General features: G+C 40.3%; 2 long non-coding RNA genes across 4 annotated transcripts in view; one reads left to right on the top strand and one right to left on the bottom strand.

The window, feature by feature from the left end:
• LOC123572970 (uncharacterized) overlaps positions 1–25,677 on the top strand; it is a 59,886-nt gene that overhangs the window by 6,222 nt on the left and 27,987 nt on the right. The window contains exon 2 of one of the 3 annotated variants that reach the window (XR_012434445.1): positions 10,812–10,938. The exons of the other annotated variants lie outside the window; for them this stretch is intronic. This is a non-coding gene — a long non-coding RNA (uncharacterized lncRNA). The remainder of the gene's footprint in view (positions 1–10,811; positions 10,939–25,677) is intronic. 3 annotated transcript variants of the gene reach the window in all.
• On the bottom strand, positions 11,154–22,673 carry LOC141410220 (uncharacterized). The gene is made up of 2 exons (XR_012434446.1): positions 22,415–22,673; positions 11,154–14,939 (listed from the first exon to the last, which is right to left on the bottom strand). It is a non-coding gene; the product is annotated as an uncharacterized lncRNA (long non-coding RNA).

Raw genomic sequence — 25,677 nt, 5'->3', positions numbered from 1 at the left:
GAAGTTCTCAGAAAGTTCACCTGAACACCTGATTTGAACATCAATCCAGAAGAATCTGTCAAATTGCCACTGCAATCTGAGGATGACTCAGAGATTCTAGAAAAGCTAGTCTATATACTAACTACTCCAGATGTTAACCTTTGTGTTGTTTTTTTTTTTTTTCTGTTTCTATAGAAATGCCTCTTTATTAGAGATCTGATTTCTTACATCATATATAGAGGCTTAGCCCATCTGCAATGCCACATTCTGGAATGGGTTGTAGTTGTTTAAATGAAATAATTTATTCTCAATTCTAAGAGACTGACTAAAGAAGATACGGGACAATATGTTTAAATTTGCTCTTTTTCTATCTTAATTTGTCTTTCTAACTCTTTATCACTAACAACCACTAACCCAAATTTCTCTAAAGCTAACAGCTTGGGTTTTAATATGTGAAACTTGTTTTAAGTTTCAGAGTGGGATTGAAGGAAATTAAAATATTTTACCCAAATATATTTCTCTGACATATTTTGAAATGGCTGACACTTGGCCATTCTGACAAAAGTAGCCTTGCAAAGCTGTCTTAAGTAGAAAAAAATTGCATCTGTAGAGAATGTCCATTAATGCAGAAATGCCCTCTTCCCCTTTCTATTCCTTTCCCCAAATCCAGGAGAGATTGAGTGTCTGATACCCTTTAAAGTCTGAAAAGAAACTTTATCATCTATTCTGTCTGAGAGAGGCTTCATCTACGTAACAAGGCCACCTGACTTGCCCAGCTTCTTCCTTTCTCTCTCCTAAATTTTCTTGCCACTAAACTTGATTTACCTGTTTCTGGCCATGTTCTGAGCCTGCATACTTTATTGGCCTCAGGATGACATAAGTTTCTGTAAGTTACTGAGAAATTGAGTCTTAATTCTGAACACTCCTGTGTATACATTTTAAATAAATTTGTATGCCTTTTCTCCTATTAATCAGCTGCTCAGAAGGCTGAGGCAGAAGAATTGCTTGAACCCAGAAGGCAGAGGTTGCAGTTAGTCAAGATTGTGTCATTGCATTCCAGTTTGGTAGACAGAGCAAGATTCCGTCTCAGGAGAAAAAAAAAGAAAAAAAAATATATACATATATATGTATACACACATACACACACACACACACGTATATTAGTTAAAATATACAATGGGATTGCCAGGAAGGTTAAATTTTATATAAATAAGTATATAATCATATATCTATAATTCGATATAAAAATAAAATAAAATAAAGACCTAAATATTTTTATGACAAAATTTGTTTTGTTCCAGAAATCCCGCAGATTTTTATTTTCCACCACAATTTTCATGATTACCATTCTTCTACTTAAACAAAGATAAGCATATCTCTAATTTATCTTGAGTCTTATTATGATAGATTGCCCAGATGTAAAAAGAAAAATTTCAAGTGGACAGATTAAAAGAATTTCAAAATCTAAAAACTAAAATATATGTAGGTGTTAGACCACCTTTAGTCAAGGTTTCAGATACATGCAGTAAGACACTATGCTCTTCCATGTCCCATGCATGGTCCTGCTCAGGGAAATGTTTGGCATCACAACTAGGTTGTGTGAGAAAATATTTTGAATTATAAATTTAGGTTTAATATAAGGTATGATTGGCAGAAATAATAAGAAATTTGATTCAAGGGCTTATATTCAAATTTTTTTTAGACAACATTTCATGAAAAGAAAGCAAAGAATGTCAATAAGATGCATTTAAGAGTGAGTGCATTCCATTCAAATAGCAAATTCATGGCAAGACTCCTATGATGCCTTATTATGTTTACTTATATATTTTTCTTATAATTTAGGGATCAGATAATTTTTTTCATAGGAAGTCTTATATTAACATGTTATAGGCAACAAAATAAGTTCAGACTTTCTCCTCATAAAAAAAACAATTCTAATTTGACTGACTGGTTTGAAAATGAGTACTGCCTTCAACAATTAGTCTATACTGTGAATATGTTTTGTTGAAAAGCTGAATCTAGAGTTCCAATGATTAACAGAAATACATTTAAGTCATGGTATATATTAAACATATTTTATAAAAACATTTTATTTGTAAAAGGGAAAGGGTATAATTACAATATTTCAATTAAATTTTGTTACTGTATTTTAAGCATATCAAGTTTAAAATGTTTTTACCTCAAAATAATAGGGGCCATTTATGACAAACCCACAGCCAAAATTACACTGAATGTGAAAAAGCTGGAGGCATTCCCCTTGAAAACCAGCATAAGACAAGGATGCCATCTCTCACCACTCTTATTCAACATAGTATTGGAAGTTCTGTCCAGGGCAATCAGGCAAGAGAAAGAAATAAAGGGTATTCAAATAGGAAAAGAAGAAATAAAACTGTCTCTCTTTGCAGATGAGATGATCCTATATCTAGAAAGCCACATTGTCTCAGCCCCAAATCTCCTTAAGGTGATAAACAAATTCATCAAGGTCTCAGGATACAAAAGCAATATGCAAAAAATCACAGGCATTCTTATGCACCAGCATAGACATGCAGAGAGCCAAATCATGAATTAACTCTCATTCACAATTGCTACAAAGAGAATAAAATACCTAGAACTACAGCTAACAAGAAAGTGTGGACCTCTTCAAGGGCAACTACAAACCACTGCTCAAGGAAATCAGAGAGGACACAAACAAATGGAAAAACATTTCACACTCATAGATAGGAAAAATCATATTGTGAAAATGGCCATACTGCCCAAAGTAATTTACAGATTCAATGATATTCCCATTAAACTAACATTGACATTCTTCACAGCAATAGAAATAAAAAAAAAAATAAATTCATATGGAACACAAAAAGAGATGTATAGCCAAGACAATCCTAAGTAAAAACAACAAAGCTGGAGACATTATGCTAGTCAACTTCAAACTATAATGCAAGACTATAGTAAACAAAACTGCATGGTACTGGTACAAAAACAGACACATAGAACAATAGAACAGAATAGAGATCTCAGAAATTAAGACTACACATCTACAACCATCTGATCTTTGACAAACCTGACAAAAACAAGCAATAGGGAAAGGATTCCCTATTTAATAAATGGTTCTGGGAAAACTGGCTAACCATAAGCAGAAAATTGAAACTGGACCCCTTCCTTACACCTTATACAAAAATTAACTTAGAATGTATTAAAGATGGAAATGTAAAATGCAAAACTATAAGAACCCTAGAAGAAAATCTAGGCAATACCATTCAAGATATAGGCACAGGAAAATATTTAATAATAAAAAAGTCAAAAGCAATTTCAACAAAAGCAAGATGAACATATGGAAAACTAAAGAGGTTCTGCACAGCAAAACTATCACGCACATCTGTGTGAAGAGCCATTTTCACTTCTTTTGTGATTCTTCACTTGCTTCAGGACATCTGGATGGATACTGCATGTCACAGGGGATATGACGGCTTAGCTTGGGCTCAGAGGCCTGACATTCCTGTCCTCTTATATTAATAAGAAAAATAACATAAAATAGTGTTGAAGTGTTGGGGCAGTGAAAATTTTGGTGGAAGTGGTATGGAGAGATAATGAGCAATATTTCTCAAGGCTGCTTTGAACAGGATTAGGGGCAGCATGGGAAACTAGAATAGGAGAGATTAAACTGAAGGAAGATTTTGTGGTAAAAGGTGATATTGTGGAGTTATTAGACAGAGCATTTGTCATATTGAATGATTGGTGATGGTCTGGATGCAGTTTTGTGTGAATTGTAACACTAAACAGAAGACACAAGTTCTGAATAAGAGAAGGAGAAAAACAGGCATTAAAGGACTAAGAATTGAGAGGACCCAGGACATCTAATTAGAGAGTGTCCAAGGGGGTTCAGCATAATTACTTGCTTGGTTGGCAAGATTTTAGGCTCTATCCTTGAGTTTTTGTTTGTTTGTTTGTTTGTTTGTTTGTTTTTTATGTTGTCATATACCAGGCCAGGTAGATTTAGGTGAAAACACTTTTCATTTAAAAATATACAGAGTCCCCTCTTTTTAGCAGTGAGTAAGTTAAGGCTTTGAGTTTTTTTATGCTGTTATACACCAGGTCAGATTGATTTAGGTAAAAACAACACTCTTTATTTAAAAATATGCAGAGTCCTCTTTTTTTTAGCAGTAAGTAGAGGCCTTGGCAATTTTGGAGGAAAGAGAAATGCAAAGTCAGCAATTGTTTGTTAAAGAAGGATTAGAAACAGCAAGGAGAGAGTGGGAGAGATTGATAGTGTGGTGGAGATAGCTGGGGAGAGGTAGAGGGTGGTATAAGAACAGGAACAAGAACAAGAGTGAGTATAAAAGTAAAGAATGGGACTGCATCAGGGTAAAAGTACTAGAGTGTATCCTGTCAGCAAAGATTATACACTTTAAGAGAGACTTAGGGTGTCAGTTTGAGGTAAAACCAGGAGATGTCAGTTATGATGGTTTGAAGGAAAAGTGTAAACCGGCAGTGTAAACAAGGGTAGGACATTTACGAGTAGTTGAGAATGGTGAATAGGAGTATGACTAGACAGAAGATAGTAGGGATGACAAGATTTTGGGGTGCAGTCCAAGTTGGGCTGGTGTCTGAAATGAGACTGGGGCCTAATAAAAAGGAGCATCCATACAGGAGTTCAAATGGGCTGTACCCTGTAGCATCCTGAGGACAAGCTCTAATTCTGAGAAGGGCAAGAGGTAAACGTACTATCCAGTCATTTTTAAGTTGGAGGCTGAGTTTGGTGAGGTGTGTCTTTAAAAGACCATTAGTCCATTCTACCTTTCCTGAAAACTGAGGACAATAAAGGGTATGAAGGTTCCACTGAATACTGAGAGCCTGAGAAACTGCTTGGGTGATTTGACTGGTAAAGGTCGGTCCATTATTGGACTGTATGGAGATGGGAAGGCCAAACTGAGGAATTATGTCTGACAGAAGGGAAGAAATAACTGTGGTGGCCTTCTTAGATCCTGTGGGAAAGGCCTCTACCTATTCAGTGAAGGTGTCTACCCAGACTAAGAGGTATTTTACTTTCCTGACTCAGGGCATGTGAGTAAAGTCAATTCACCAGTCTTGGGCAAGGACAAATCCCCAAGCTTGATGAGTAGGGAAGGGAGGAGCCTGAGAAATTCCTGAGTAGTAGAATAGCAGATGGAACACTGAGAAGTGATTTTTTTAGGATAGACTTTTACGATGGAGAGGAAAAGAGAGGTTTTAAGAGGAGGGCTAGCAGCTTGTAACTTACATGGAAGAGGTTATGAAATGACAATAGAATAGAATGGGCCTGTGAGGCTAGAAGGAGATATTTTCTTAGTCCAAGAACTATTTGCCTTGTGTGGGAAGAGATTGATAGGTGGAAGTTTCAGTGGGGGAGTAGGTAGGAGTGACCAATGAGGAAAAAAACTGGCCATGAGAGACAGAAGTTGGAACCCTAGTTGCTTTTTTAACTACCTTACCAACTCAGGGTTACCCTGAGCAATGGGATCTGAGGCCTTTTGATGGTCCTTGTAGTGAATGACTCCAGCTTCCATTGGAAGTAAAGCAGCCTTGAAAAGAGGCATTAATGATGGAGGGCAATTATGTAGTGAGGAAACCTTTTTCAGCCCACATAACAGCACGGTGGTGCAGGATATGGAAGACATATTTAGAGTCAGTATAAATATTGATGTGTAGTCCCTTTAAAGAGTGAGGGCTTGAGTTAAGGCAATGAGTATGGCTTGCTGAGAGGTAGTGGAGGGGGGCAGAAAGTATATGTGTCGATGTTAGAGAGAAAATAGATTTTGGAAGTTATGAGAACTGTAGAGAGTGAGTTGAGCATAGTTTGTGATTTTGAGGGCCTCTAAATGTGTTAGAGCAGCAGCAGCTGTCACATGCAGACACGAGGGCTAGACTAAAACAGTAAGGTCAAGTTGTTTGGACAGAAAGGCTACAGGGCACAGTCCCAGCTCTTGTGTAAGAATTCTGACCGCACAGCCCTGTACTTTGGCTGTATGTAATGAAAAGTGTTGGGATGAGTTAGGGAGAGTTAGTGTGGGAGCAACTTCTAGGGCTAGTTTTAAGGAATGGAAAGGAGTGGTGAAAGGATTTAAGATTTATGGGATTAGGTAGGTTTGCATTTGTGGGTTTATAAAATGGTTTAGTCAGGACAGTAAAACTAGGTATCCAAAGGCGGAAGTATCTAACCATGCCTAGGAAGGAAAGGAGTTGTTGTTTTGTAGAAGGGGTTGGGGTTTTGGAGATTAGCCAGACACAATTAGTAGGGAGAGCAAGTGTGTTTTTATGAAGAATTATGCCAAGATAGGTAATGGGTGAGGAAGAAATTTGGGCTTGACTGAAGTAATGGGGGCTGTCTGTGAAGCCTTGTGGCAGTACAGCCCAGGTAATTTGCTGAGCCTGATGGGAGTCAGGGTCAGTCCAAGTGAAAGCAAAATGAGGTTGGGATGAAAAATGCAAAGGAATAGTAAAGAAAGCATGTTTGAGATCCAGAACAGAATAATGGGTTATGGAGGGGGTGTGGAGGGAGGTATTGAGGATAGGAGAGTATATGGGTTTGGCACCACGGGGTGAATATGCAAAACAATCTGGTTGATAAGGCGTAGATCCTGAACTAACTTGAAAGACTTGTCCAGTTTTTGGACAGGTAAAATGGGGAATTGTAGAGAGTGTATAGACCTTAAAAGGCCATGCTGTAACAGGAGAGTGATAACAGGCTTTAATTCTTTTAAAGTGTGCTGTGGGATGGGATACTGGCATTGAGTGGAGTAAGGGTGATTAGGTTTTAATGGGATGATAAGGGGTGCATGATTAGTCATCAAGGGGGAGTAGAGGTGTCCCATACTTGTGGATTAAGGTAGGGAGATACAAGGGGAGGATGTGAAGGAAGCTTTGAACTAGGGAAAAGGGGAGCAATGAGGTGTGACTGTAGCCTAGGAATAGTCAGGGAAGCAGATAATTTAGTTAAAATGTCTTGGCCTAATAAGGGAACTGGGAAGGTGGGGATAACTAAAAACAAGTGCATAAAAGAATATTGTCAAAGTTGGCACCAGAGTTGGGGAGTTTTAAGAGGTTTAGAAGCCTGGCTGTCAATACCCACAACAGTTATGGAGTCAAGGGAAACAGGCCCTTGAAAAGAAGGTAATGTGGAGTGGGTAGCCTCCATATTGATATAGAAGGGGACAGACTTACCCTCCACTGTAGGAGTTACTCGAAGTGTCTGTGATGGTCCAGGAGGCTACGGAGGTGATTGGGCAGCTTCAGTCTTCAGCCACTAAGCCAAGAAGATCTGGGATGGAGTCAGTAAGAGCATTGGGCCAGTTGGACAGTCCAATTTCCAGTGGGGTCCTGCACAGATGGGGCACAGCTTAGGAGGATTCCTAGGCTGCAGGCATTCCTTGGCCCCAGTGGCCAGATTTCCAGCACTTGAAGCAAAATCCTGGTGGAGAAGGTCCTGAAGGAATTCCTCACCTCTGTGGCTTAGGCGTTTTGAAGTTCTTGTGTGCTGGAGATGTGGCTGGGGTTTCTCTTACAGCAGAGGCAAGTAATTGCAACTCTTCTTTATTATTACAGGTTAATTAAGTACTGTTTTGGGGGTTGAGGGCCAGAATCAAATTTTTGGACATTTATTTAATGTTAGGAGCAGATTGGGTAATAAAATGCATATTGAGAATAAGATGGCCTTCTGACCTTTCAGGGTCTGGGGCTGTAAAGTGTCTCAGGGTTTCTGTCAAATAAGCCATGAACTGGGCTGGGTTTTTATATTTGATGAAAAAGAGCCTAAACACTAACTGATTTGGGAGAGGTTGGATAAAGAAAAGGAGCATTAACCTTGACTATGCCTTTAGCTCCAGCCACCTCTTTAAGAGGAAATTATTGGGCAGATTGGGGAGGGCTAGCTTGGAATGAAACTGTAAGTTGGACAGGGTGTGGGGAGAGGAGGTAATAGAAGGATTATAGGGTGGGGTTGAGGAGGCTGAGGAAGATTTGGAGCCTGATTCAGCCTGGAGGGGAGCAACTGAGGAGCAGTCTGGGGAGGGGAGGAGAGGAGAAGTCAGATGGGTCAGTAGAAAAGGAAGACTGAAAAGATGCACGATGTTTGGATTTGGGACTGAGGGGACAGGTTGGAGAGAAAGAAGGAAGATTTGGGACGAGTTGCATTGGGAACAGACTAGGGAGGGACCAATGTGTAAAAGAATGCCTGGATGTCAGGCACCTCAGAATGTTTGTCCATTTTATGACAAGAATCATCTGGATCTTGTAGGATGGAAAAATTGAAAGTGCCATTTTTCTGACTATTTGGAACGATTGTCAAGTTTTTATTGGGGTCAAGCAGCATTGCAGAAAAAAATAAGGCATTTAGGTTTTAGGTCAGGTGAGTTGAAGAGGTTTTAAGTTTTTGAGAACATAGACTAAAGGAGAAGAAGGAATGGAGGGTGGAACATTGTCCATAGTGAAGGAGGCAAGCCCAGAGAAAAGAGAGGGTAGAGATGCAGAGAGAAGGGGTGGGGTTGGCTGCTTGCCCCCCAAGAAAGTGGTGCTTGCCACTAAGGGTGAAGGATCAAGGCAGGCATCCCTGTGGTGGTCAGACACCTCTGAAATGTGGGTGAATAATCAAGCAGGCATCCCCGCAGTCATTAAACACCAAAGGAAGACTGTTTTCCCAAGTCTGTGACCAGCACTGGAGTTTTGAGTTCATGGATAAAACGTGTCTCCTCTGTCTCTACCAGAAAAAGAAAGCAATTGAAATTAAGAAAAGGGAGAGATTGAAGGATGGCACCAAGATTGAAAGGAGGAAGAGGTTGAGGGATAGCGAGAGAGTTTGGATAAGAGAGTAAAAAGAGGCCACTTACCTGATTTAAAATTGTTGAGATGTTCCTTGGGCTGGTTGATCTTAGGATTAGAGGTCATAGGTGGATCTTTCTCAGGGAGCAAAGAACAGGAGGACAGGGGATTGATCTCCCAAGGGAGGTCCCCTGATCCGAGTCACGGCATCAAATATCACACACGTCCGTGTGAAGAGACCACCAAACAGGCTTTGTGTGAGCAATAAAGCTGTTTATTTCACCTGGGTGCAGGCGGGCTGAGTCCAAAAAAAGTCAGTGAAGGGAGATAGATGTGGGGCCATTTTATAGGATTTGGGTGGGTAGTGGAAAATTACACTCAAAGGGGGTTTTCTCTTGCGGGCAGGGGCAAGGGTCACAAGGAGCTTAGTTGGGGAGGTTCTGGGCCAGGAGAAGGAATTTCACAAGGTTAATAGCTCAGTTAAGGTGGGGCAGGAGCAAATCACAAAGGTGGAATGTTATCAGTTAAGGCAGAAACCGGAAATTTTCACTTCTTTTGTGATTCTTCACTTGCTTCAGGCCGTCTGGATGTATATGTGCAGGTCACAGGGGATATGATGGTTTAGCTTAGGCTCAGAGGCCTGACAAAAAGAAGCTTTCATCAGAGTGAAGAGATAACCAACAAAATGGGAGAGAATTTTTGCAACCTATCCATCAGACAAAGGTCTAATATCCAGAAACTACAAGAAACTTAAACAAATTTACAAGAAAAAAAAATTAAAAAGTGGGCAAAAAACATAAACAGGCACTTCTTAAAAGAAGACATTTATGTGGCCAACAAATATGAAAAAAAGCACAATATCACCGATCATCAGAGAAATGCAAAGCAAAACCACAGTGAGATATCATCTCTCATCAGTCCGAATGGTGATTACTAAAATGTCAAGGAACAACAGATGCAGGTAGACTGTGGAGAAACAGGAGTGCTTTTACACTATGGCGGGAGTGTTAATTAGTTCAATCATTGTGGAAGACAGCATGATGATTCCTCAAAGACGTAGAACTGGAAATACCACTTGACCCAGCAATCCCATTACTGTGTATATACCCAAAGGAATATAAATCATTCTTTTATAAAGATGTATGCATGTGTATGTTCCTGGCAGCACTATTCACAATGCCCATCAATGATAAGCAGGATAAATAAAATGGAGTACACATACACCTTGGAATAATATGTAACTGTAAAAAGGAATGAGATCATATCCTTTGCAGGGATATGGATGAAGCTGGAAACCATTATCCTCAGGAAACTAACACAGGAGCAGAAAATCTAACACCACATGCTCTCACTTAAAAGTGGGCACTGAACGAAGAGAACACAAGGACACAGGGTGGGAATAGCACACACTGGGGCCTGTCAGAGGAGGGCCGGGGAAGGGAGAGCATCAGAATAAATAGCTAATGCATGCTAGCCTTAATACCTAGGTGATGGGTTGATAAGTGCAGCAAATCTCCATGGCACATGTTTACCTATGTAATAAACATGCACATCCCTCACATGTATCTTGGAACTTAAAATAAAATTAAATTAAATTAAAAGAAAAGTTTAAAATGTTTTTAAGTAAATGTGTATAAGTTATATGTACTAGTCATTTTCTAAGATCAACATATATTTTTGGCATTTTTCTCAGATAGTAGAAAGGGAATAAGTGTGATGAAAATGTTAAAAATCCCTGTAAAATTATAGTTGTACCTAATTCTTGGTTTCAAGAAATTTGAAAGAAGAGCTATAAAGTTGTCATCTAACAGAACATAAAAATAATTTTATTGACAACTTTTCTGACTTATGTTTATAATATAAATAAAGTTTGAAGGATTGAATAATTTGAACAAGGACTCCATAATAGTGTTTCTAGCTAAAAAGAAACAACATATGATGTATATATGCCGTGACATACTATAATGACATAATACAAATTCCATACATATATGAGAGAGAGAGACAGAGAGATTGATTTAGGGAAATGTCTCACATGATTACAGAAGCTGGCAAATCCAAAATCTGTAGTTCAAGTTCAGAGGTCATCAGGCTGGAGGTCCAGGAAACAACCAGTATTGCAGCTTAAGTCTGACGCCTCTCTGTTGACAGGCTTCTTCTTGCTCAGAGGAGGTAAGTCATTTTGCTCTATTCAGTCTGTCAACTGATTAGATAAGGCCCACCCACATTATGGAGGGCAATCTGCTTTATTCAAGGTCCATCAATTTAAATGTCCATGCCATCCAAACACACCCTCATGGAAATATCCAGAATAATGCTTGATCACATATCTGTGCACCATGGCTCAGCAACATTAACACAAAATTAACCATCATTACAGACTCTCAGTGCTTGCAGACTAGATTTTATTCTAATTCCTGTCTCATTCTAAAAATAAGAAGTGTTCAATCATGCAACTACCTCTGCAATTAAGAGAAAAATGCATACATTTTCATAAAATTTTACTTTTTATGTTTAGTATTTATCAAATGTATAAACACACACATATATATATGTATATATATGCATTAATTATTGACTACTGCAAAGTAAAATAACTATTCAATTCAAAGTATAAGATTTTTTTCCACAGGACATTCAATGACTTTAATTTTAATAAAAGATAATCAATAAAATAGGCTGCTGGTGGCTTGGTTTAGACTACTTTTCAGAGTGAAAATCTTTTGAAATGCATAACTTCAGGGACCATATTCTATTGCAAGTTTTGCCTCCAGGTACCTTACCACATTCTCACAGTCAGGAGTCAATAAACATTGCTATGTGCCTGGAAGAGAAAAGGGAATAATAGTCATATAAAAATATGGAGGGTTTATTCTCTTTGACAAAAGGCAACTGCCCAGGGAAAGAGACTTTAACAAAGTTTACCTCACAGAGGCAGAACAGTAATTACCCAACTGCAGATCTTGAATCTTTCCTGTCTTACCTAAGTGGTAGTGTTGCGTGGGCAGTTGGATAAGGCACATATGAATGTTATAGCCCAGGGACTCGGGTAAACTAAAAGACAGAGTTCTGAGATTTAATTATATGATAGATTTTTAGTTTAGTTAAGCAATAGCGTGGATTTTTAAATTGTACAGGTTATGCGTATGTTTTGGTGAATATACTCCTAACTGTGATGTGACTTAGGATCCTATTTTCCATGTTATTTTAATTTTTCATTTTCAAATAGTTTGCTGATAGCTTATAAACATGCAGTGAGTTTTAGCACTACTTTGTATCCTAAGATGAGTCTAAATTTATTAATTTGTCGATGAAGAGAGTCAAACTCTGTAAAATATTTGAAGAGATTTATTCTGAGCCAAATACGAGTGACCATGGCCCATGACACAGCCCTTAGGAGGTCCTGAGAACATGTGCTCATGCTGGTCAGAATACCACTTGGTTATGTACATTTTAGGGAGTCATGAGACTTCAATCAAATGAATTTAAGAAATACATTGGTTTGACCCAGAAACGCAGAACAACTTGAAGGGGGTGGAGCTTACAACTTATTATTTAGACTTTAAAATTTTCTGGTTGACAATTAGTTGAGTTTATCCAAAGACATGAAATCAATAGAAAGGAATTTCTGGGTTGTGATAAGATTTTGTGGAGACCACAGTTCTATCATGCAGATGAAGACTCCAGGTAGCATGCTTTAGAGAGAATAGGTTGTAAAATGTTTCTTACCAGAATTAAAGTCTGTGTTGATGTTAATGCCAGAGAGGTAAAATGAAGCATGTCCAAGTCATGGCCTGAACAAGTCTTGCAGATTCCATTTTAAAAGACCCCTGGCTGAGGACTAAGTCCATTCAGAAGTTTGAGGGTCATAGAATTTTAATTTTTGTTTATAAATTCCAGTCATTATTTTTGTAGGTTTCTTAGGGCTTTCCATGAAAATTGCCAGGTGGTCTATGAGTAGTAAGTTTAACTTCATGTATTACAAAATGCTTTAAATATACTTTTCTTGACTTATTTCACTGTTTAGAATCACTAATCTAATGTTGAATAGAAGTGATGAGGATAAATATTCCTTCTCTTTTCACCAACTATAGAGAAAAAATGTTTAGTCTTTCATACTAAATGTAATATTGCCATAGGATTTTTTTGTAGATCCCCTTTATCAGGTTGAGGCCATCTCTTTATACTTCCAGGTTGCAAATGAAAGAGTACATATCATTGCTGGATGTGGGATTTTTATCAATAATTATTTTGTAGCTAAAAAAATAATTATATGGTTATTTTGCTTTATTTTGTTAGTACAATGACTTGCATTGATTAATTTTTGAAGGTTAAGCCAGTCTTGCTTTATTTATAATATACTATTGTAACCGCCCTATGGATTCACCTTGCCTGCTGCCTAGACAGAACCGATTTATCAAGACAGGTGAACTGCAATGGAGAAAGAGTAACTCACACAGAGCCAGTTGTGTGGTAGACCAGAGTTTTATTATTACTCAAATCAGTCTCCACAAGCATTCAGGGATCAGAGTTTTTAAAGCTAATTTGATGGGTAGGGCCTTGGGAAGTGTTGAGTGCTGATTACTCAGGTTGGAAATGGAATCATAGTGGGTTGAAGTTAGGTTTTCTTAATGTCTTCTGTTCCTGGGTGTGATGGCAGAACTGGTTGGGCTAGATTACTGGTCTGGTTGGTGTCAGCCAATCCATCCAGTGCAGGGTCTGCAAAATATCTCAAGCAATGATCGTAGGTTTTACAATAGTGATGTTATCCCCCAGGAGCAATTTGGGGAGGTTCAGACTCTTGGAACCAGAGGCTGCATTTCCCCTAAATTGTAATTTCCAATCTTGTAGCTAATTTGTTAGTCCTGCAAAGGCAGACTGGACCCCAGGCAAGAAGAGGGTCTTTTCAGGGAAAGGGCTATTATCAATTTTGTTTCAGAGTCAAACCATGAACTAAATTCCTTCCCAACGATAGTTCAGCCTACTGTTAGGAATGAACAACGACAGCTTGAGGGTTAGAAGCAAGATAGAGTTGGTTAGGTCTGATTTCTTTCACTGTCATAATTTCCTCGTTTATAACTTTGCAAAGGCAGTTTCACCATTATTTTACATATTAATAATTGAATTTGCTAATATTTTTAAAGACTTTTAAAATTTATGTTTATGAAAGATATTGGGCTCTATAATAGTTCTCTCTTTGTATGTGTTTTTATGATTTTGGTATCAGGGTAATGCTGGCCTCATAAAATGAGTTTGTGATGGGGTTCAGGATATGCTACCAGAAAATATAGCACCTTGGCATTTGCAAAAACAGCAGAAGCAGAAAGGTCTCTCTGACATTCTGCCACTGTTCTCCCTCCCCTAAAGCAGGCCATAAAATAATTATCTGCCTTTCCTCTAAAGTAGGACATAAGACCATCCTTTCAGAGTGATGCTCCCTATACCTAGAGGAAAGGACAGGAAGGCACAAAGGCAGAGAAGAATCTGAACAGACAGGCCTTGCTATGTTCCCCTGCCACCCCCCAGTTTATTACCATTAGATTGTACCTGTTTTTTCTAATCATACTTCTACATACACACTCTTCATCAAACCTAATAATAAAAATACATACTTTCCCTTGTTTATTTGGGTCTTTGAAAGCTCCCATGCCATTTAAAATTTATATTAAATTAATCTGTACGTGTTTTATTGTTAATCTGTTATTGTTAACGTGTGTGTCTAATTGAAGAGACAACCTAAACAGGCTAAGTGTGAGCAACAAGGCTGTTTATTCACCCGGGTGTGAGTGGGCTGAGTCTGAAAAGGAAGTCAGCAGAGGGTGATGGGGTTGGAGCTAGTTTTATAGGTTAGGGGTAAGCACTGGAAAGTTACAGTTAGGAGCTGTTTATTGCTGGCAGGGAAAGAATGTCATAAGGTACATTATCACAAGGTTACAGAGCACAGTGTCACGTGGTTGATTGATCAGTTAGGGTAGAGCCTGTTACAATGATAGAATGTTGCAAGGTTGGCTAATCCGCTACAACAGGAACTAGCAGTTTTTCTTCTTTTGTGGTTTTCCTGTGGTCCCAGACTTTCTGGCTCCAGGAGACCTTCTGGATGTGTACATGTGGGTCACAGGGGTCATAATGGCTTGAGCATGGCGCCGCCTGCTCAGAGGATCTTACATTCCTGTCTTTTTATGTTAACAATTCAAACAAAATGAGAAAAAGTAGTGAAATGTTAGGGTGGTGAAAATTCGGGGGGTGGTATAGAGTGATGATGAATGATATTTTTTCAGGGCTTCTTCGAGCAGGCTTAGGGGTGGCGTGGGAATCTAAGGTGGGAGAGATCAAACAGAAGAAAGATCTTGGGGTAAGCGGGATAATGTGGGGTTGCTAGAAGGAGCATTTGTCGTATTGACTGATAGGTAATAGCTTAGATGCGATTTTCTATGAACTGAGAGATGAGTCTGAAAAGACAATGTCCAAATAAGAAGAGGAGAAGGATGAGTGCAAAGGGGCCTGTCAGTGGAAGGAGCCATGAAGCTAAGCTAGAGGATGGCCAGGTAGGGCCAGTATAATTATTTGCCTGATTAGCGAGCTTTTGGGCTCTGTCTTTAAGTTTTTTAATGTTGTCATATATGAGGCCTGATTGATTTAAGTAAAAGCCACACTCTTCATTTAAGAATAGGCAAAGCCCTCCTTTGTCAGCAGTAACCAGATCGAAGCCTTGGTGATTTTGCAGGACAGCTGCGTCTAAGGAATCGACCTGGGCTTGGAGGACAGAAAGCATTTGAGTTATATCAGGAAGGCTATCGAAGTCACTGGAAAGACTGCAAAATGTGTTGGTAGAAGTTGTAAGGCCTGCTACTCCTGTTCCAATTGCAGCGGTTCAAAATCCTAATCCTACAAGTAAAGGAATTAAAGGGATGACTTTTTTTAATTTTTATTTTTATTGATTGATTGATTGATTGATTGTCATGTTGGAGTTATGAGGGGAATGGGGAGTTGTTTGTTTCCATTGGCAAACTGGATCTTGGGAGTAAGGAAGATTAAAGTGCAGGTGCCTGTCCAATTGACAGGGAGGCATATGTAGGTGGAAGAGCCACAGAGAAAAAAGAGTCCTTGAGGCAGGCAGAACTGGAAGTGGAGAGTAAAAAGATGAGAGTGTGTTCTGGAAGCAGAGTCCTGCACGCAGAGCCCTAGGGATCCGGCAAGGGCAGGGGCTGTTAGAGGTTGTAGTGGGGTTTGGTAGGCTAAATGTGTAGAGGGAGAGGTTCTGTTTTCATGATGTAAAAGAAAGAATTTGGTATCTGTAAGTAGCTATTCACTGTTATTTTAAGACTATGTACAAGCAAGCAGAAAGAAGGCCTTGGAGGGGAATCCATTGAACAGGGGAAGGGTAGCCAAGGATGGAGCAAAAGGCAGGGAAAATGCCTTCCTAGGCAGAAGTTGCTACTGATGTTTTTAAGAGTGTTAGTGATGAGGGAGGGCTTTTCTGTAATACGAAGCTGGAATGCTCCAACATTTTGGTTAATGTGGGTGGCAGGGACTAGGAGGTAAAGAGTAAAGGAACATAAGGAAGATGGGAGGTAACCCAAGGGAATTCCAATAGGTAATTGTGGGGAGATGCATAAGGGGGCAGCAATGGGAATAGTTGCTTGTGTAGTCAGGGGTCCAAGAATAGGAGGTGTGGAACTGACATAGGGAGATAGATTTCGTAGCTAGGTATGGAGGCGAGCAGCAGCTTGTTGGTATGAGATATAAGGGGAGTTTTTGCTGAATTTTTCTAGGAAGTAAAGAAATTATTTGGGAGGGTAAAGTTGGGGGTCACTAAAAGAGGTTCAGAGGTGTAGGGAGAAGGGGGAGGTTGCCCAGTCAGCTGGCAGGGCAGGGACAGCTATGTAGTAGGAGGAAGAGAGGGAAATGCATAGGAAGGATTGGAGATGGTGAGGAGGGAGTGGGTGAGGTTGATGGTATGCTGGAGATAATTAGGGAGGGGTAAAGGGTGGCAGGAGAATGGGAGTAAGACAAAGAGTAAGTATTAAAGAAAAGAAAAGAACTTCATCAGGATGGAAGAATTGGAGAGTACTTTGCTGCAGAAGGTCATCTATCCACTCTAAGAGTTAAGGGTGGCAGCTTGAGGGTGACACCATAAGGTATCAGCTACAATGGTCTGCAGGAGAAGTGTGAACGAGCAGTATAGACAAAAGTAGGGCATTTAGAAGTAGGTTAGAATGGTGATTAAGGGCATAAGTAGACAGAGTTTAAATAGTGGGGTGACTGTGTAAAGGCCTATTGTAAATAAAAGGTATACAGGGTTATTGTTCTTTTACAGGAATGCGGGTAAGTTTAAGGGAAGTGGGAGAGCAACTTCCAGGAGGAGGCAGGGGAGCTAGGTTGGTCATCGGATGGGCACAGTTTTATCCTGGAGTGATGAATCCAGTGGGGAGGATTCTGTAGGCAGACCACAGTTGGAGTACTATAGATGACCAGGTAGGGTCCTGTCCACAGAGGTTGTAGAGTTTGAGGGGTTATGAGAACTGACAGTCCAGCTAGGGTGTCTTCATATGGCTGTGTATCTGGAGTAGGTAAAAGGAAATTGGCAGCTTGGTGGATTTTATGTCTAACCTGTTGAACGGCAGGAAGATAATCACCAAGACGGCTGGTGTTTGGAATAAGGTTGGGCCCAACAAGAAAGGTGCAACCCTATAAGAGTTTAAATGGACTGTACCAGGTGGGTTCCCGGGATGTGGCTCAAATTCAGAGGAGTGCAAGGGGTGGAAGAGTGGTCCAGTCTTTCTTAAGCTGGAGGGTAAGTTTAGTGAGGTGTGCTTTTAAATGGTCATTGGCTTTTTCTACTTTTCCAGAGCACTGAGGGTGATAGGGGGCATGAAGATTCCATTGGATACCAAGGGCTGGCGAATGAAGGCCAGCCTGTTATCAGACTATATGGAAATAGGGATACCAAACCAGGGGATTATGTCGGTTAAAAGAGACAAAATAACTGCAGTGGACTTTTTAGACCTCGTGGGAAAAGCCTGAACCCATCCAGTGAAGGTGTCAACCCAAACCAGGAGGTATTTGAGTTCCTGGACATGGGGCATATGAGTAAAGTCAATTTGCCCATCTTGTGCAGGGGTGAACCCTCGTGCTTGACACGTAGGGAAAGGAGGAGGTTTGGGAAAGCTCTGGGGGGTAGTAGACTGGCATATAGCACACTGAGAGGTGATTGTTTTAAGGATGGATTTCCAGGCTGGAAAAGAAATGAGAGATTCTAAAAGGCAGAATAAAGGTTTATATTCTACATGGAAGTGGTCATGAAAGGACGAGAGAATAGAGTAAGCTTGAGAGGCAGAGAGAAGGAGCTTTCCATGATCTAAAAAATAGTTGCCTTGAGTGGGAAGTGACAGGTAGGTTAAGGTTTCGGAAGGGCAGTAGGTAGGAGTGATAGATGAGAAGGAGAAATATTGGCCACTGGGAGCAGATACTGGGGAGTTGGCTGCTTTTTTTGGCTGTTTTATCGACATAGGTATTTCCTGGGGCAATGGGGTCAGAGGTTTTTGGCATCCTTTGCAGTGGATTACTCCAGCTTTGGCTGGAAGGAGGGAAGCTTAAAGGAGGGCTTTTATTAAGGGGGCATTGATAATAGAGAACCTTTGTGTAGTGAGGAAACCTCTTTCTGCCCAGATGACAGCATGGTGGTGGAGAACGTGGAAGGCATATTTGGATTTGGAATCAATATTCACATGCAGTCCTTTGGTAAGAGTTAGGGCACAAGCTAGTGCTATTAATTTAGCTTGTTGAGAAGTTGCAGATGGGGAGAGTGTGGCAGTTTCAATGATAGATGAGTGAGACACAACAGCATAGCCAGCTTTACCTGGTGATGATCAATTGGTTTTTGAAGAACTGCTGTCAGTAAACCAAATGTGGCCTGGGTCAGGGATAGGGAAAAGGGAAATATGGGGAAAAGGAGAGGAGGCTATGTGGATTAAGGAAATAGAGTTGTGTGGATCGGGATTTGTAGTGGGTATTAAGCGAGAGGCTGGGTTGAAGTCCAATCCAAAGGCAATGGTTACTGTGGGATTTTTGATAAAGTGTGAATAGAGCTGGAGGAGGCAGGGGACTGAGAGTATGTGTTTTATGTGTGAAGAGGAAACTAAGTCTCGGAGATTGTAAGAGTTATAAAGGGTGAGTGAGGCATAGCCTGTGATTTTGAGAGACTCTCAGAGTATAAGGGCTTCTGCCGCTGCGGTGTACAGACATGATGGCTAACCCAGGACTATAAGATGAAGCTGTTTGGATAAACAGGTTACTGGTTGCAGCCCTGGTCCCTGAGTAAGAATACCTATAGTGCAGCCCTGCGTTTCTGTTGTGTGAAGGAAAAAGGGTTGAGAGGAGTCGAGGAGTGCTGGAGTGGGGGCTATCTAGGGCCTTTTTTAGAGAGTAAAAGGAGGGGCAAGGGAAGGAGTTAGGATCTATGGGTTCAGCTAAATTTCCTTTTGTGAGTTTATGGAGTGGTTTGGTTAGGATGGCAAAACCTGGTATCCAAAGGCAGAAGTATCCAACAATGCCTAAGAAGGAGAGGAGTTGCTGTTTGGTCGTGGGGATTGGAGTTTGGGAGATTAGCTGAATATGGTCTGCCAGAAGTGAACGTGTATGTTGATGGAGGATTATATCAAAATAGGTAATGCTAGGGGAAGAAATTTGAGCTTTGGAGGGGGACACTCTGTACTCCTTTGAGTAGAGATGTTGAAGAAGCAGGATAATGTCTTGATGGGAATATTGGTAAAAGGGGCTGCAAAGAAGGTCATCCACGTATTGAATGAGATGGGAAACAGACGGATGAAAAGAAAGCAGGTCATGGGAGAGGGCCTGGCTAAAGTGGTGTGGGCTATTTCTGAAACCTTGGGATAGAAGGGTCCAGGTGGGTTGTTGGGACTGGTGGGTGTCAGAGTCAGTCCAAGTAAAGGTGAAAAGGAGCTGGGAAGAGGGATGTAAGGGGATGGTAAAGAAGGCATCTTTGAGGTCAATAACAGAATAGTGAATTGTGGAAAAGGGTATTGAAGATAGGAGAGTATAAGGGTTTGGTACAACATGATGGATGGGGAAGACAATCTGATTAATGAGATGACGGTCTTGGACTAGCCTGTACCACTTATTTGGTTTTTGAACAGGGAGGATAGGAGAGTTGTAAGGGGAGTCGGTAGGAACTAAGAGGCCATGCTGCACTGAATGGGTAATAACAGGCTTTAGGCCCTTTATGGGGTAGTGGTGTTGAGCAGGATAGGGTTGGTTTTGTGTTAATGGGATGATAAGGGGTGAATGGTCAGTTGCAAGGGAAGGAATGGAGGTATCCCATACTTTAGGGATGAAAGGGGAGGTTGGAGGAAGGGTTGGAACTGGATAAAAGGGTAGCTATGAGATGTGGTTGTAGTCCAGGAATAGTCATGGAGGCAGATAATTTAGTAAAAATATCTCTGCCTAATAAGGGGACTAGGCAGGTGGGGATAGCTAGGAAGGAGTGCAAAAAGGAGTGTTGCCTGATTTGACACGAGAGTTGGGTAGTTTTAAGGCGTTTAGAAGCTTGGCTGTCAGTATCCACAACAGTTGTCGGGGCAAGGGAAACTGGCCCTTGAAAAGAAGGTAAGGTGGAGTGGGTAGTCCCTGTATTGACTAAGAATGGGACAGACTTACCCTCCACCATAAGAGTTACCCGAAGCTCACCATTCCCAGTGGTCTAGGGGGTCTCCCAGACTCTCGGGCAGCGTCAGTCTTCAGCCGCCAAGCCAAGGAGATCTGGGAAGGAGTCGGTAGGGGAGCTTTGGGTTTGAGCTCCAGGAGCTCCAGAAGTGGCCATGAGAGTCAGACAGTCCCACTTCCAGTGAGGGCCCGCACAGGCGGGGCACGGGTTAGGAGGAATCCCAGGCTGCAGGCATTCCTTAGCCCAGTGGCCAGGTTTTTGGTGCTTGAAGCAAGGTCCTGGAAGGGCTGTTAGATGCTGCGTTTGGACACCTTGAAGTTCTTGCAGGTAGGTAGTGCAGCTGGGGTTTGTCTTATGGCGGAGGCAAGCATCTGTAGTTCTGAAATGCGCTGTCGCGGGTCAGCCTCTTCCCTATTATTGAACACCTTGAAGGCGAGGTTGATTAATTCCTGTTGTGGGGTTTGAGAGCCAGATTCTAATTTTTGAAGCTTCTTTCTACTGTCAGGAGCTGACTGGGTAATAAAATGCATGTTAAGAATAAAAGGGCCTTCTGGCCCTTCAGGGTCTAGTGCTGTATATTGCCTGAGAGTGGCCATATACTGAGCTGGATTTTTATCTTTGTTCTGAGTGGGGTTTTTTTGTTTTTTTTGTTTGTTTCTTTGTTTTTTGCTTTTGTTTTTGTTTTTGTTTTTGTTTGTCATAATTGACAGCTTTACATGCAGCCTTCTGAAGTCCTTGAAGTAGGCAAGAGATCATGTAGTCCCGGCTGGCTATGCCGTGGTCTTGGGCCTGGTAAGTCCATCCGGGGTCTTCACGAGGTACTGCCCTAGAATCTTCTTGGAGGCCAGGCTGAAGGCACAGGCAGTTATCAGCATAAGATTGAGCTAGGGTCCAAACCCGCTCTTGCTCCTCAGGATTGAGAGTAGAGGTGAGGATGACGTTTAAGTCAACCCAAGTAAGATTATAGGACTGGGTTAAGTATTGGAATTCTTGTATACATTTGGTGGGGTCAGATGGGAAAGAGCCTAGATGTTGGCTAATTTGGGAAAGGTCAAACAGGGAGAAAGGGACCTGAACCCGAACTATTCCTTCGGTTCCTGCCACCTCTGGAAGGGGAAATTGCTAGGCAGGGGCCTGGGGGTTGGCCACAGGCCCAAACTGTAAGCCAGACTGGATGCGAGGAACGGTGGTAATGGGAGGGACATAAGGTGGTGGGTTCTGTGTAGAAATAGGTTCTGTGGGAGAACTGGGAGCAGGTTCGGATAGGTGGTGGTGGGGAGAAAGATCGGAGGGGTCAACAGACAAAGAGTAGTCAGCATTGCCAGTGGAAGAAGAAGGCGTAGACGGAAAAGAAATAAGGAAAATTTGGGATGGATTACATTGGGAGCATAGACTAGGGAGAGGTCGTAGTGTAAAAAAAAACGCCTGGATGTAGGGTACATCAGACCATTTGCCTATTTTGCCATAGAAGTTATCTAAGTCCCACAAAAATAGAGAAATTGAAAGTGCGCTTTCTGGCCACTGAGAGCCATTGTCTAACTTATATTGGGGCCAGGACACGTTACAGAAAAAAAACTAGATGTTTAGCATTTAGATTGGGCACAAGCTGAAGAGGTTTGAGGTTTTTGAGGACACAAGCCAGAGGAGACGAAGGAGGGATGGAGGGCAGAAGATTGCCCATGATAGAACAAGGAAAGATTTGGGGGGAAAGAAAGAGACAAGGAAAAGAGCAACCACTAGGATCCTCAGTGGGCATCCCCAGTGGAGGTCCCGGGTTGTGTGGCTGGCAAATGGCCAAAGCAGGCATCCCTGGCATTGACCAAACACTGAGGGAAGACTGTCTTCCCAAGAAGAGTCCGTGACCAATGTTGGATTTCCGAAACACGGATAAGAGGAAGGTTCCTTGTCTCAATTTTGAAAAGAGAAAAAGAGAGGGAGAGATGAGGAGAGATAGAGGCAGCTTACCCGATGCACAGACAGAGGCCGGAGTGCTCGCGGGGCTGGTCTGAGGTCCTGAGGTCGAGGGAAGTCTCTTGCACAGGAGACCGTGGGCACGGGGAGGATAGGGGAGAGGTCTCCGGGAGGAGTTCCCCTATCCCAGGCTTTCGGCACCAAATGTTGTGCGAGCGTCTAATTAAAGAGACAACCTGAACAGGCTCAGTGTGAGCAACAAGGCTGCTTATTCACCGGGTGCCAGTGGGCTGAGTCTGTAAAGGAAGTCAGCAGAGGGTGATGGGGTTGGAGCTAGTTTTATAGGTTAGGGGTAAGCACTGGAAAGTTACAGTTAGGAGCCGTTTATTGCTGGCAGGGGAAGAATGTCATAAGGTACATTATCACAAGGTTACAGAGCACAGTGTCACGTGGTTGATTGATAGGGTAGAGCCTGTTACAATGATAGAATGTTGCAAGGTTGGCTAATCCGCTACAACAGGAAATAGCAGTTTTTCTTCTTTTGTGGTTTTCCAGACTTTCTGGCTCCAGGAGACCTTCTGGATGTGTACATGTGGGTCACAGGGGTCATGATGGCTTGAGCATGGCGCCGCCTGCTCAGAGGATCTTACATTCCTGTCTTTTTATGTTAACAATTAAAACAAAATGAGAAAAAGTAGTGAAATGTTAGGGTGGTGAAAATTCGGGGGGTGGTATAGAGTGATGATGAATGATATTTTTTCAGGGCTTCTTCGAGCAGGCTTAGGGGCGGCGTGGGAATCTAAGGTGGGAGAGATCAAACAGAAGAAAGATCTTGGGGTAAGGGGGATAATGTGGGGTTGCTAGAAGGAGCATTTGTCATATTGACTGATAGGTAATAGCTTGGATGCTAGTTTTCTAGAAAACTAGAAGACTATGGCCTTCAGTTAATATATTTCCTATCTCTCAAGAATCAACGTTCACTACTGTTTTCCAACTCTTAAAAAACATTGTTTCTTCTTTCGCCCAATTTTCTAATTTTGTAGGAATAATATATATATTTACATTTTCTCTATTTTGATCTAAGTCAAAATAATCCCCCCCCCGCCACACACACACACAGCCACACACACACATATGCTGTTCATTTAGTTTCTCTGGAGAAACTTGACTAATACAGCTGGCAATTCCTTTCTTTCTTTGCTCTTCTTTGGAATTGAAAGTGTCTGTAATTGTTATACTATGCCAGGTTCACTATTACATGTTGGGGACAGATAACTTGATTTTTAGTTTAATTATCTCATAGATAGAGAGAAATTTGTCTAGGGATGGGTCATATTAATTACTTTATTTTAATTTTGCCTTTATCATTTTTTAGGGTACTTTCCACTATCATATGCAGTATAATGCTGTGTTTTAAAGTAATTTTTATAAATTCTTTTCTTTATGGTTATAAATCAAGCATAATATATGTACAAACACTTATACAACACACATACATATACATACACACAAACATATATACATACACACACAAGTGCTTGTAATTAAACTCAATGAAGGGTGAACCACAGAAACATGAAACAAAAACAATTATCATCAAACTTAGGAAGAGAGGAAAAAGGCTGGCTAGGACAAAAATGAAAAAACACCTCCAAATCTTGTTTTGCAGCTGTAACTTTAAATCTGCAGAAATAATTTACATAATTTTAAACCTGAAGAAACTTTTTGAAAAGACAATTACTATATTTCAGAGACGAAATAAAACTGGAAGCTAACTGTATATTTTTATGTTTTACTCCTGCTTTTCTTAAATAAATGGAAACCTAATTTGAACACTTTTCTACCTAATTTCCCTGAATATAATCTGAAATTGTTCCACAGAACTACTTAAATTTATTCCCCTTCTTTCCTTGAGCTGTATAATATGACATTGTATAGATGTTCTGTAATATATTTAATTAATTCCCTATTGTTTTTTTCTATTTTTTTGTACTTATAAATTATACGTTTGTCTTTTGGGATTATTTTTAGTATATCTTTGGAATAGATTCTTAGCAGTGCTATTGCCAAATTAAAAAAAAAAAATACATGTATATGTAGTTTTACTAGATATTGTCAAACTTTCCCCCGATTAAACTATTTTATACTCCAGCAATTTGTAAAACAACTTGTTTTCTCACAGTCTCAATAGGTAAATATGGAGTCAAACTTTTGGATTTGCCTATCTGTAAAATGGAAAATGCTTTCTTCAGTATAGTTTTAATTTGCATTACTGTAAGTGAAGCTGAATTTCCTTTTTTATGGTAAAGAAAATTTGCATTTTTTTCCCTGGTGGACACTCTTCACATTATTTACCTGTTTTCCCATCATGTTTTAGGCTTTTCATTCTCCATTTTTAGAATTTCTTTATATATTAGGAACATCTACATTTAGTCTTCACTAAGAATTGCAAATAAAATTTGCCTGTGGTGTCCATAGATCTCCATAAGTTTTTTAGGTTACAGTCAAATTTCTCCATCTTTCTATTGTTGGGTCTGGATTTTAAATTATTAGTAGAAAAAATTTGCCCCATTCCCAAGTTTTAATTTTATCCATGTTTTATGACTTGAATATTTTAGATTTTTAGATGTAAATCTTTGATCAATTTGAATAATTTTTGGGTAGATTGTGAGTAAAGGGTCCAGTTACATTTTTTTCTGTTAAAATTATTTGTATTGAATTCACTTTAATAAGAATTTTAATAATTTATGCTACAAATTAAAGAGGCTAATTTCATTGCATATTACATTTCCACATATGACTTGGTTTGTATGTTATTTGTACTGTTGGTCCTGTTGTTTATTTATGCAGCAATATCACATTTATTTTAATTATCGAAGTTTTATAATTTGTTTGAACATCTGGTAACAATTGCCCCATTCATTGCTGTTCCATTTTATGCCTCTTGTGGTCATTCTTGCTTGCTTAATCTTCAAACTGATTGTTATAATGAACTTGTCTAACTCAGGCAAAACAATAAGACAAATAAATAAAAGCAAAAGCTTAATGTTATTGTCATTTTTTGCATTAAATTAACTTGGGAAGGAATGATATCGTTATGATATTGAAGTTTCTTATTCAAAGATGATATAGGCATTCTCATTTGCTTAAGCTACTTTTGTGTCTTTTGGAAGTCTTTGACAACAGTCTTAGTAAGATTTTGGATGTTTTTCATTAAGATTATGGTTAGGCCATCAGATTTGTCTTACTATACTTTCCAGATATTGTGCTGTCAGTGATTTGGCCCTACCTGCATGTATTTTGGGACTCGTGGAGTC

This window comes from Macaca fascicularis, chromosome 4 (genome assembly GCF_037993035.2).
Source record: "Macaca fascicularis isolate 582-1 chromosome 4, T2T-MFA8v1.1".
NCBI lineage: Eukaryota > Metazoa > Chordata > Mammalia > Primates > Cercopithecidae > Macaca > Macaca fascicularis.
The sequence above is the reverse complement of the archived record's forward strand: the minus strand, read 5'-3'. Positions and strand labels throughout refer to the sequence as shown.